We start from the raw sequence: 11,342 nt of genomic DNA, 5'->3' as shown, positions 1-11,342 counted from the left end.
AGGGGAATTCAATCATTGCTCAGGGCAATGGAGTAGCAGATAAAACAGCCCGTGAGGCTGCTTTACAATATGAATTATCTTGTGGCTGAGGACCACCTCCTTCCTCAAAACGAATTTTCAGTGAAAAAGAAAAGGAAACCCTTAAGAACTTAGGGGCCACAGAGTCTGAAGGAAGGTGGACCCTTCCAGATGGGAGAGAGGCATTAAATAAAGCAGTGACAAGGGAAACTTTAATCACACTGCATCAAGGGAGTGATTGGAGAGTACAAGCCATGTGTGATGCTGTGGTATGAAAATACGTAAGCATAGGAATATATACTCTGGCTAAACAGGTCTGTAGGGGATGTGTAGTATGCCGGAAAGTGAATAATAAAGCTATCAGAAACCAGCCTAAAGGGGGAAGAGAGCTGGGGTTTTGACCATCTCAAAGTATTCAAGTAGATTTTACGGAACTCCTGAATGTAGAAAAGATCTTGTTAGTGTTAGTAGACCATTTAACTGGGTGGGTAGAAGCATTTCCATCAGTATCTACCACTGCAAATACGGTGGCCAAAATAATTTTGGAACACATGATCCCTAGATATGGAGCGGTAGAATATATTGACTCGGACCAAGGTAGACATTTCACTTCACACATATTACAGAAACTAATGCACACTTTAGGGATTAAGCGGGAAATTTATACCCCCACCAGGGGTCATCACCATCGTCAGGAAGAGTAGAGAGAATGAATCAGACAATAAAGAAACACCTCACTAAGCTGGTACTAGAGATTCAACTACCTTGGACTAAATGTTTGCCTTCTCTGAGTCTGTACAGCACCAAGAAAGGACATGGGGGTTTCCCCATATGAAATGTTATTTGGGTTACCATATCTAGGAAGGAAAAATGAGGTACAACAATTTGAAACTAAAGATATGTTTCTTAAGAACTATGTACTCGGATTGTCTTCCTCACTATTATCTCTCAGGATGCAAGGATTGTTAGCACAGACACCACCTCTGGAATTCCCGATTCATCCATTCCAACCTGGAGACTAGGTCCTCATCCAGACCTGGAAAGAGACAAAGCTGCAACCCGACTGGAAAGGACCGTTACAAGTACTTCTGACAACAGAAACAGCTGTCAAGACAGCCGAGAAAGGTTGGACTCGCTACACTTGAGTAAAACCCTCCACTATCCCTGAAGTGTGGGAAACTGTTGCCATGGAGGATCCTCTAAAGATAAAAATTAGAAAGATACTGTAAATAAACTAATCTGTGATTTTTCTTTTTCATAACCAGTATAGGTAGAGAGGCGTTTAACATACAATACCAATAGTTACTTCACTATAGTAATGGTATAGATGTTTAGGAGTTAATGATGCAGGAGAGGGACCAATTAGTAGTTTTGATTCTGACAGTGATCACCTTTAAAGAATGTCTTAGTCAAGGGGAAAAGGATGACCAGCAGAGGGGACCCTGTTAAGACGTGGGTAAATGCAACAAGGAAAGAAACGCCTCGGACAGCTACATTCAATGCTTGCAATGTGACAGCCTGCAGGGACTTAAGTGCTCAATGACAATTGAGTCATGAAGAGAAATACCTGTGTCCTGAATTAGGCATGAGTAAGAGATCCTCTTGTGGGGGGTGGAATAATGTATGATGGACGACTGCCTATCGAGGCTGGACATATACCCCAGGGATATTTGATACGTTGCAATCACACACTCTGAAAGAACAAATTAGTATGTTTAAGGGAATTATCCAACCAGACTGCCAGGCCTTGCAGTGTAATCCAGTGACAATAACAAATTAGCAAGGCCAACAGCCTTGTTAACATCACTTTTGGCATTGGAATAAACATTTGGGGAAAAGACCCATTAGCTAGATTCAGAGTAGCTGATCATACACTAATGTTCAGGGTAAGAAAAAGGGAGAGAAAAGTCCTTCTGAAAGTCCTGCAGCTGTAGTAATTAAGGAAATAAAAGATCTCAGACAAACATTTGAAATTGAGACAGGATACGGGGATGTGAATGCCTGGATGGAATGGATTAAATATACTGTCCGGAGTCTCAACCATAGCAACTGTGCATCGGGATGGCTTGTAGCTCAGGCAGTACCCTTTCCTCTGGGGTGGACCAAGGATTTTCAAGGGATGCAATGTATGATTGCCCTGTACCAGCAGAAAACCACCTGGGGAAATGAAGCCTGTAAATCACTCTCCCTATTGTTTCCCCCGATATCGGAGATGGATGTCAAAATCCTTCCTGCATTCTCTATGGCCACAGGTAACCATACAGCTTGTCTCTCAAGACAGGGTGTAAAGGCTACCAGGCCTATAGGGAATTTCTCACTATGCAGTGAAACCTTGGATGTTATGAAAGATTTAGCAGGGAACTATTCAAGGCTGGGAATCCCCAGAGCGGATCTCTGGTGGTATTGCGGTGGGAAGATCTTACGTCCATTCTCCCATCTAATTGGGGATGTACCTGTGCACTTGTTCTACTGGCTATACCATTCACTCTGGCATTTGAGGAGGATCTATTGCACATTTGCAAAAGAAACTGAAGGAGCCTAGGAGCCCCATTTGGTGATGATTCAATATATATATATAGACTCAATTGGGATGCCCAGAGGTGTCCCTGATGAACTTAAGGCTAGAAATGAAATTGCTGCAGGATTTGAATCTTTATTCTGGTGGGTGACAATTAACAAAAATGTAGGTTGGATAAACTACATCTATTACAATCAGCAGAGATTTATAAACTATACAAAGGAGGCAATAAAGGGATTTGCAGAGCAATTGGATGCAACAAGCAGGATGGCCTGGGAGAACAGGATCGCCCTAGACACAATACTAGCTGAAAAGGGGGGTGTGTGCGTAATGTTGGGCACTTGTTGTACTTTTATCCCAAATAACACAGCCCCAGATGGCACGACAACTAGAGCATTACAGGGGCTTACTACTCTTGCCAGTGAATTAGCCGAAAACTCAGGAATAGACAATTCTCTCACTGGGTGGTTGGAGTCCTGGTTTGGCAAATGAAAAGGGATGAATGTGTCCATATTTACTTCTTTGATTGGGGTAGCAGGAGTCCTGACAGCCATCGGTTGCTGTATTATCCCCTGCGTGAGGGGATTGGTTCAGTGATTAATCAAAATTGCACTGCTGAAGCAAACAGTAGTGGAACCACGACTGTACTCGGATAAAATGATGATATTAGACAAAATGGAGAACAAAGAAAGTGAAGAAGTTTTTAGAATTGTACTTTTTTTTAAAAAAAGGGAATTGCAGAAATCAACACTGTGAAAGAAAAAGAGGGGGGAATTGTGGGAATGGAATGTTGCTTCTGCATTTGATATTAAAAAGAGCAATTGGTTTGAAGAAGTAGAACATAATGCATTTGTATTCTGTAACTTATCCTTAGAAACAGTTGATCTAAGAAGTAAAATATTATGTATGTGTTAGCGGCATGTTTTAGAAACATTATTACTCTATATACTTATTATTATGTGATTAATTCTTTCTTGCAAAACTGTAATAGTTGTTAAATGTTCCAAATAATGCGAGTTTAGTGTTAGGGATTAGAAAACATATTGTAGAGTTGTTCTGTTAGGATAAGAAACTCCCAGCAAAAGAAAAACAGATGTAGCAAACATCAAAGAAATTAGGGCCTTTACACGAGGCCGGACTGTCTCATTCCGTGAGAAGGTTGGGATGTGACAGACAGACACCGAGGTACTCCCCTGTCTTTTTCCCAAGCTTATCTTTGTGGAAAGAAGGACAAGCAGATATCCGCAAAATAGTGATCAGATATGGAATAAGTTAATTAATTAACTACAGATTTACGCTTATGCAGCAAAAATTTATGTTTGTCCAGTGTTTCCATATTTAGTGAAGTATCGAGAAGATTGTGAACCTAAAGTACTCAGCCAATGAGGAACTAGGGAAGAAAGAGATCAGCATCGGGGAATAGGAATAAAAGATGTAGCTCTGTTTTCTGCTTGCAGGAGGCCTGTCATTGCAATTGCGAATAAAATCATAAATAAAACAATAGGGTGCACCCTGAGGCCCCGCCCCTCCGCCCTGCCCCCTGCCTGCATTCCTCCTACCAACGGCCTTGTGCTGCCCCGCCCCCAGCCTCTCATTGGTCAGCGGTCTAGCGCCGCTGTTTCCAATTGGCTGAGCCGCTGCACGGCGGAGCTGTCCGGGCAGCGCCGAGACGGAACCGCGGCACGACGGGAGTGGTGCTGAGGACAGCGACGCCAGAGCCGGGAGCGACGGGGGGCGGCACCCCCGGGAAAGATATTGGGAGGGAAGGGTTGTTTAAAAAATAATGAAAAAAGTGTAAAGTGAAGAAAGAAATGAGCTTAATAATAAGATGGCGAGTGGCCCACGTGGGTATGTGTTCATATGTGTGTGTGCAAAGATGGACTTGCACAGCTATGTGCAGAGGGATGGGGTTTGCAATGTCTGCAGATGGGTTTGTGCAAGGGCAGGGAGTGGGGATACAAGAAAAACTGTTCAGAGCAACAGCTGAGGAGCAAGATCAACAGCATGAGAACCAAGGACACCTCTTGAAAAAGAAAGAATGTCTCAATGGCTCTGATTGAATAAGCACCTGCATGAACATGAAGAGTGTGTTGTAGAATGCTCTGCTGACATGTAAAGGTGAATGTGAAAGTTGTAGTGGTGGGTGAGAAAGCTAGAAAAATAGGCTGGCCCATTATCCGTTTTAATTTGCTTCGGAACTTCCAGAATAGTAAAACATACAATCCTGTGTTTAATATCTAGCAGGTTCACCCGCTAAAGGAGAAGCCCATATAAATCCAGAGTAAGTGTCGATAGCGACATGAACACATCACAATCAACCAAACTCTGCAATATGGGTGACATCTGTTTGCCACACTTCCTATGCTTGTAAGCCTCGGGGTCCCCAGCCTAAGGCTACCATTATGGTGACTGCACTGTGGACATGTTTGTACTATTCAAACTTGGATCATTCGTGCCAATATTAAACTATCTATGTAAACCACGGGCATCTTGATGAAACGTCTCATGAGAGCTACGAGCAGCATCAAACAGATTAACAGCAGTCACCATAACCAATTTATCAGCAACAGCATTACCCTCCCCGGAACCAAGGGTATTTAGGTGGCTATGAATGTGGATGACACAATATGGTTCCTTTCTTTGCTGTAACATGTGTTTAAGACATAAAAACAGAGACATAAGCCACACATTCTTTTTCTCTCTAATGTGGGCATCCTCAGTTCTTTGACATACGCCAGCCGCGTAGAGGGAATCGGTTTCAACATTTAGAGGTTCATTTGGCCACGCAGTAAAGGCCCATAAGATCGCTTTTAGTTCCATAGCTTGTAAACTGTCTCACGGCTCCGTTGGCACAAACTGATGCTTCCAGCTATTGTCCCACCACACACAGGCAGCTTTGTGGCTCCAGCGTCCAGCGTCAGTATATACTGTGCGACCACCCACCAGTCATTTTGAATACCGAGGTATTCCAATCCGGTCCGTTTTTTCCAGGAACTGTGCTTCTCGCTGATCTGGGCGTTCTGTATGCAAATGACCAGGGTAGCCTTCTAAAGCCAATTGTAAGGAGAGGGAGTGACTCTGCCCACAGCGAGGTAAAGAGTAAACTAATACTGCCAGGTTCTCGACCCACTATGCAGAGAACTCTGTCTCTGCCCATATGAATCAGTTCAGCTACTGTATCGAGAGGAGGCATCAAGGACGACCGAGGCTGAGCAGGGGGAAACAGCCATTCCAGCAAAAAAAAAACACAGAAGGAGAAGATTGTTTAGTAGGCCTGTTTTGAGGAGAAGCCTTTTTTTTTTCTCCTTTTTTTTCTTTTTTTTTTCCATTGACAAATGACTGCAAAAGCATGCTTCTCCTGGACATACACGACAAGGGAAATGTCGTGAAGTAAGGACTGACGATGGCTAGCTGCCGATTGAATTTGGGTGGTAATCTGAACTAAAGCCTGCTTAGCCTCAGGCATCAGTACCATCGCATCATTAGCACATCTCCCTCTTAACAACTGTAACAGCGGTTCTAATGGAGCGTTAGAAATGGCCGTAGCCATTGTAAGTGACATAAAAGAGTTTGTAAGTCGGTGAGTGTAGTGTGGAAATGTCAATTTTCAATTCTACAGTCTGAGGGTATATCATAGCATCTGACACTTTCCAACCCAGATATAACATAGGAAAGGTGTGTTGCACTTTCTCTGGTGCCACCGTAAGGCCAAACTGAGAGAGATGGGAAATTAATTGCATTTGCCAGCTATTATCAAAATGCTGTTCCTGACAGCACAGTATGTCATCCATGTAATGATAAATGATCATACGAGGGTTTGCTTTATGAATAGGTTGCAAGACTGTGGCTATGAATAGCTGACGCATAGTCGGGGAATTCTTCATGCCTTGATGCAGTATAACCCATCGATATCGAGAGGCTGGTTCCGCTTTATTGACAGATGGCAGAGAGAAAGCAAAACGCTTACAGTCTTTCTTGTGGTGTGTCTCCCATATTCCCCCTTTTTTGTTTATTAAGAATGGATTTCAATGTTAGATGAGTATGCTCAGTGGTAGCTTGTCCAGTGGGAGAATGAGGAATGCCTGTAATATGTCTAACACCCTATTCTTGGAGGGAAGTTCGAATGGATAAGCAGGTCCGTTATTGGTTCTAACGAAGTTAAATGCAGGCTGCAGAGACGCAGCAACAGGCGACGTTGGCGGAGCGGAGGAAAGCAGCGTCACGGGGAGCAACGGCGGCGGGGTGGAGGGTGGGAGTGGGATGGGCACCAGGGGCAGAGCCGAGGGCAGCAGCAATGATGGGGGAGGTCGCGATTTCTCTTCCCCACGGTCAGGGATGGGGTGGGAGCTGCGAATCGAATCTGGACCGGGGCTGCTTGCTGCACGGACGGGCAGCAGCGGGGGTGGGAGGGAGGGCGATGGGGAATAGTCGAAAGAAATTCTTCCTTGTCGAATTTGTTTAAGCCCTTCCATGATTTGGTGCCAAACAGATTAAAGTTTAGCAGCTGTTCTGTCTTTAGTAATAGAAGCCTTCCGGAGTTTTGCGCCAATTCTGTCCCAAAGTTCTCCATAAAAAGAGAATCTAGTTTTTGGAAATTCAGGGACATTTTTGCTTAACCATTTGCGAAAAGTAACTAATGTCAAGGTAAATACAGGCTGACTCTGAAGCGTTAAAACTAACTGTAAGGCTTCAAGATTTACCTGCTGCTCCTTCAGCAGTGAACTCCCCATAGTTCCCGACCGCTCACTCCCCATCCAGCAGAACGATGCAGGCACGCGGAACAATCTCTCCGTAGTTCAGTCGGGCGGTGCTGCCGGATGAGTCGGTGGAGCAGCAGGTGCTATCGGTAGGGCAGGACCCGTAGAAGGCACTGGTTGAGAGCCTCAGTCAGGCCCGTATCCCTTTTTCGCCGCATACAGATTTGCAGATTACGTAATCGCTCTGTTATTATTTTAACCTCGCAATCCAGTTTTTCCAGCCCCTCACCCCCATCATCGCTCTGTGATTCTGCAGGCGGCTGCGCCTGGCAGTGTCCATCAGGGGTGATGTCAGGTATAGCCCCTTTTACCTGCTGCAGTACAGCAGATGACTCAGCAGCAGTGTCATTTGAAAGATCAGGAGCTGCTTCCTCTACCGATGCTTTTACCTGACCTGCTGAGGAACACGCAGGGTGTGTGATAAGCCGAACAGATGCGTCAAACTCCGAAGCCAAATTAGTTGTAGCGGCCAGTGCCTGTATAGCTGCAGCAGCTACCTGCCGCTCAGCTTGCATAGCTTCCAAAGAGTTAATAATAGACCTCCACAAGGGGCCAAGGGTCTGCAATAATTTTTCTTCCTTTCCACCATTGCTGACTGAGTCCCACATGCGGTCCCTAATATCACGCCATTTGTCGATGCTGAATATCGGTGCCACTTCCCACAAATGTCCCTTCTTCCAAGCCCAGTGCACCAGGGTCTCGGTCATGCCTTTAGGAGATGACTGCTCCCCTCTCTCTTAGAGAGAATATTTAACAGCAGTTTCACTGCAGCTTCCCACTCCATCGTGGATACAGAGGGCGGGTCGCAACCCCACTTCCAGCTAACCACAAAACTTACTTCGGCACCTAATCCACCTACTGCAGCACGGCGCCAACCTCTGTCGCGACCGTCCTGCAGTTGGCCACTTCCCCGAATCATCCCACAAAGTGCCCCTCTTCAGGCGTCAAATGTGGGGAAGTCTCTGGACTCTCAGGACATGCTAGAGACAAAACAGCACACCAATGTGCTTAAAAGCTATTAGTCTGCTTGATTGTTAATCACTACTCTATTTAGACACGTGAACACAGCATTCTGCAGAACACTCTTCAACCGTTCACACCGGCGCTTAGCCAATCGGAGCCGTGAGATGTTCTTTCCTCTTCTAAAGGTGTCCTTGGCTCTCATGCCGCTTATCTTGCTCCACAGCTGCTGCTCTGAGCAGTTTTTTTTCTTACGTTCCCACAGGAAGCCACAGCTGTGGCACCAGGAGAAGATCCCCATTCTAAACAGAGCCCGTGGGAAATCCCAGCCCGGACAGATGGACGGACATACTGACCAGTTGGTGAAGGCTGTGCCATCGCTCCACATCCACTGGGTGTCCTTCTCTTCCCTGTGCAGCCCGATCCAACAGTTTGCCAGGCCCTGGAAGCGCATCATGAAATCCTTCAAAGGAAAAGTGTTGAATTTCAGGCAGTTTTGGCATCTGTCCCTCACGCATCTCATGCTCCAGCAGGCTGCAAGCCGCTGCGTTTTGCAGGATGGAAGGAGTTTGTGCTTCCATGAGCTGCTCCTGGAGGTGCAGAGCTCAGGACATCCCCCAGATGGATGCGTCGTCCCCGTTGTCGCCCCAAGGGACGCGTCATCCTATGCCATGCTCTGCGCCCTCGGGAGTGAGATCTACCTGGTGCCCGGTGACGTCACGCGCACTCCCGATCTCCATTAGCCGGACGGTGTCGGAAGCACCAATGGGAGTGCGGGGCGGGGCCTTGGTTGTCCCGCAGAACGATGCCTTGGTTCCGAGCGAGGCGGTGGTGCTGGGGCTGCTGCTGGGGTCCCTGAGCACAACGGTGTGCGGTGAGTGCTGCGGGACCGGACTGCTCCCGGCACCGGGACCCGCAGCTCCTCGCTCCTCGACGCCGGGGCTGCGTCCGCGGGATCTGACGGGGGGCTCGGACGCTGTCTGTCCCCGCAGAGTCGCACTCCCTGCGGTACTTCGTGACCGCGATGACGGATCCCGGCCCCGGGATGCCGCAGTTCGTGATCATCGGCTACGTGGATGGCAAAGCCTTTGGGAACTATGACAGTAAGAGCTGGAGGGCGCAGCCCATTGTGGAGATACTGCCTCAGGAGGACTGGGAGCACTGGGACGCGCAGACCCAGAGGGCCCAGGATGGTGAGGTGGATCTCTACTGGTTCTTGGGCAGGCTGCAGAAGCTCTACAACAAAAGTGGAGGTGAGCGTGGTGGAAGCTGCAGCTCGATGGGGCTGGGCTGGGGGCTTTGAGTGCCAAGGGCATCTGCCAGCCCCGGTGAGGACTGGCCATGCCACACAGCCGGCTATGCTGGGCCATCCACGTGTGGTGTCACTGTCTCTGGGCTGCCCCGTTCCTGACCCACCCACCCCATCCCAGCCCCACGGTACTCGTGGTGCCCCACAGCCAAAGCAGCCCCTCATCACCCACCCTGGCTGTGCCTCAGGGTCTCACACGCTGCAGAAGATGTTCGGCTGTGACATCCTGGAGGATGGCGGCATCCAAGGGTACAATCAGTATGCATTTGATGGGAGGGACTACATCGCCTTCGAGATGGACACGATGACGTTCACTGCAGCCAACGCGGTGGCACAAATCACCAAGAGGAGATTAGAGGAGGAAGGGACGTGTGCTGTGAGATGGAAGCACGAGTTGGGGAGCAGTTCTCTGTGTTGAGAACCTGAGGAGATACCTGGAGCATGGGAAGGCTGTGCTGAAAAGGAGAGGTGAGGACGGGAGGGGGATGTGGGGCTGGGCTGACTGTGGGGCAGGGGCTCGATGTGAGGAGCTCAGCCCTGCCCATAACATCACCCATCTGCAGAGCGGCCTGAGGTGCAAGTGCGGGGGAAGGAGGCTGACGGGATCCTGACTTTGTCCTGCCGCGCTCACGGCTTCTACCCGTGGCCAATCGCCATCACTGGAGGAAGGATGGCAAGGTCCGGGACCAGGAGACCCACTGGGGGCGCATCGTGCCCAACAGCGACAGCACCTGCCATGCCTCGGCCACCATCGATGTGCTGCCGGGGACGGGGACAAGTACCGGTGCCGTGTGGAGCACGCCAGCCTGCCCCAACCCAGCCTCTTCTCATGGAGTGAGCCTGGCAGCGTGGAGCGTGTGGGGTTGGGGGGCTGGGGGCTGCTCCTTCCTTTCCTGACAACGCTGTTCTCTCCCAGAGCCGCAGCCCAACCTGATCCCCATTGCGGCCGGGGCGGTCATCGCCATCATGGCTGTCATCGCCATCATGGCTGTCATCGCTGCCATTGTTGGATTGGTGGTGTGGAAGAGCAAGTCACGTAAAGGCAGAGGGCCGTGGGAGGAAGGCGGGGGCTGCAGGGGGGGGGGCTAAATCACCTCAGGAGTGCCCACATTCTGACACAAGCCACTGCTGACACTTCTTTCTGTCTGCATGGAAGGCGGACAAGGGTTACACAGCAGCCATAGGTGAGGGCCAAGGGCAGTGTCGGTGCTTGGGATCGGGGCATTCTGGGGGCCCTCGTTGCTTTTGGGATCACGGTGGTGCTGGTGCATGATGCTCCACGCCCCACAGTGAGTCCAGAGCCAGGGCTCACGGCTCTCCTTTCCTTGCAGGCCACAATGGGGAATCTCGTGGCTCAGTCACAGGTACAGTGTGGGACCAGGACTCAGGAGGGGTCCTTGGTGTTGGAGGGGTCCCGGTTCCCTGCGCTCCCCCGTTGGACCCACACCTGGGGCAATACTGGGCCTAGCCCTCCCTGGAGAGCCCTCAGAGCGGTGAGTCGGGACGGGGACATGGTGACACCATCTCCTCTAACCCCTGCAGGCTGTGAACTTTCCATCTGAGTGCTGTGCTACTTCAGCCAGCCCTGCATGCGCTTGGAGTTTGTGGATGTGTGTATCTGCGTTTGCTCAACCTCCTGAATCTCCTGGGGCTGATGCAGTGTTTGCTCCTCTGCTCCGCTCTGTGCGGTATTTCCTGGGGGGAGCCACTGAAACGTCCACGTGTTGAGCAGAGCTGGATGTCTGTGCCGAGCACAGTTGGTCATTTTGGGGTATAAATC

The 11,342-nt window shown here is 49.1% G+C and overlaps 1 pseudogene; it reads left to right on the top strand.

Moving 5' to 3' along the window:
- The first annotated feature begins 9,018 nt into the window (after positions 1-9,018).
- LOC100550626 lies at positions 9,019-11,111 on the top strand (annotated as a pseudogene).
- Positions 11,112-11,342: the final 231 nt, after the last annotated feature.

Source organism: Meleagris gallopavo, unplaced genomic scaffold, assembly GCF_000146605.3.
Source record: "Meleagris gallopavo isolate NT-WF06-2002-E0010 breed Aviagen turkey brand Nicholas breeding stock unplaced genomic scaffold, Turkey_5.1 ChrUn_random_7180001882685, whole genome shotgun sequence".
Taxonomy (NCBI): Eukaryota; Metazoa; Chordata; class Aves; order Galliformes; family Phasianidae; genus Meleagris; species Meleagris gallopavo.
This window is presented reverse-complemented; position numbering and strand designations above follow the sequence as displayed.